Consider the following 2545-nt stretch of genomic DNA (forward strand, 5'->3'; position numbering starts at 1 on the left):
CCCCTATCCATGTATTTGTCCAAGTGAGCAAGAATTTGCATTGATTTCCCCCTCTGTGACAATCGCATTGATTATTCAGTTTCTTCCTTAATTTACAAAAATCCAGGTGTCGTACCTTTCATTTGCTGATGTTAATGTTAGTTAATTTTAGGGGTTCTGTTTTCCTAAGTCTAAATTGATATGATTGTTTCTTATTGTGTTTTGCTCTTTAGTCATTTGTTTGTACACAAAAATGTATATTTTGGAATATGACTGTGATTTATAGTTGTATGAAGTTCTATTTTTTGTTAATTGTTTTTCTTTCTGTTATTGAACCTAAATGACTAAGAATTAAAGAATATACATTGTGACCTGAAATCTGTGTTGAATCAAATTTCCCTTTTCCTTATGTACACAGCAAGGGCTTCTAGGGATATCCTGCCCATAATGGGACACGTTGAGAGCACGTTGATAAGGCCAACGTCGTCAGTACGTCCGTGTCGTCGACGTCGACATAACGTCGATTTCGGGACCATATAGAGGTTGACTCAACTTTGCTAATCGACGTTTCTTCAACTAACCGATCAACGTCGAGCCGACGTCGAATCGACCTTCCATTTCTGACTGGGGTAAGTGTATATCCATTTCTAAGAATTTATTTATTTATTTATTGCTTCAATAGGTCCCAGGAGCCGAGGCTCATTTGAAGGGACAGTACATAGTTAAATACCCAAAAATTGGGAGGTGACATGGCACATCACAAAAATCCCCCTTTTTTTTGTTGAATACATATGCTAAGAAAATGAAGTATGAATGAAGTTTACATTTGGTGATGCTATTGTTGTCGAATAAATTTAGTCACAGATTTTTTAAATTTTTTAGGAGAATGATAATTGTGGTTTTCAACAGGAATAGAATTGTAGAGCTTCAAGGCAACGTTGAATGTTGAGTTTGTCCCGTGGGTTGTAGTTTTATGATGGAGTTGATGGAGTTTACTAGAATTTCTTGTATTATGATGATGGATGTTGGAGTTCAGTGTCAGTTTTATATTATTAAGTTAGCTGATAAAATTTGAAAGTGTATTGACCTTTCATATCTGTACTCGTATATTTGGTTGAATAATAAAAACTTTTATCTTTCCCTGATACCAGCGTTCAGTTTCCCCTGACTTATAATTTTCATATTTAAGGAGAACAGTACTTTGTTTATGCGTAAGGCACATGCACTAGGCTATTTTTTTAGTTAAATGTGTTAGCAATGCTAGTTTTTCATTTGCGCAATTACATTTGTCACGTCATCATCAACAACCATTGGCTTAGAATTTCATATATTCAGTGGATACAGCCGAGTGGGCTATTATTGTATTATGTTGAACATTTTATGATCAGGTATGTAATGAAAGGAAATATAGATAAAGTACTATCAAAATTGAGAGATTGTTACATTCACATTTTATTAAACATTAAAAATAAATGTCACTTTCACATAGTGAAAATTCATCTATCAATGAAAGTGGAGCATACTAATTCATTTGTTAATCATCAATCAATCATTTGACACAACACCACAAATTTATCAAACAAACTCATTTACTTTTTATCAAAGGCATCAAAATCTGAAATGATGGGCGATGGGTTTCCAGGTTTCATTGGGCCACCAGAGACATTTATGCAACATAACATACCTAACGTAAATATTTTATATTTACACTAGGTGAAGAGGATAACCCTGACTGAATTCTATACTACATTATTTGAGAAAAATGGTAATGACTTTTGAATTAAATTTATAAAAGGTGTCAATAGTAGAATTGATATGTACCGCACTAGACAGTGGATACAGCCATCAATTAAGAAGTATTATCTGATTCTCCTGTAAACAGAGGAGAATAGTTGCAGCAAGGCTGATGACGGCAATGATGCGTGATCTGAGAAAAATTCAAACAATTAGGTGTATGTGTGTGTGGACACAATTTCGAATGCAAAGAAGCCAGATGAAATGGAGAGGGTGGGCCGTTTTAACCTTACCCATATCGCCAGAACGCGTCTTCGATCCTCTTGGAAGCCAAGGCCGACGCCAAGCAAATAAAAATTAAACATAATGACCTGTAATTTGACATTGAAGTTATTACATTGATGGATATTTCGTTCATGCATTAATTATAATCACATTTTTGGCTTACGTGTGGACGAGGTTAGGAGCAAAAAAAACGATACAGCATTTCGTAAGCATAAGGACTTTTATCAAAGAGTTGACCCTGGGGAAGGAGGGACGAAAAACTTCATAAAAATAGCATAAGCTATAACGCCACAGGCATATGATCCCTGTAAGAACTTACAATGTTTCGAAAGACATTATTGCTGTTGAGAGATTGTCTTCTGCTGGCGGGTGCGGGTGCGTCGTCCGTCGGCGTCGGCACAGACAGCACAGTGGCGACAGTTGACAGTCGACATCGAGGCGAGCAGACGAAACGAAAAAACATTAATTTTGATTAGTTTTGAATTATTCTCGAATTTTTATCATTAAAATTATGTTGAAAAATGATGCCTTGGAATAAGAACAGCCT

Source organism: Frankliniella occidentalis, unplaced genomic scaffold (assembly GCF_000697945.3).
Source record: "Frankliniella occidentalis isolate FOCC.00 unplaced genomic scaffold, Focc_3.1 Scaffold357, whole genome shotgun sequence".
NCBI lineage: Eukaryota > Metazoa > Arthropoda > Insecta > Thysanoptera > Thripidae > Frankliniella > Frankliniella occidentalis.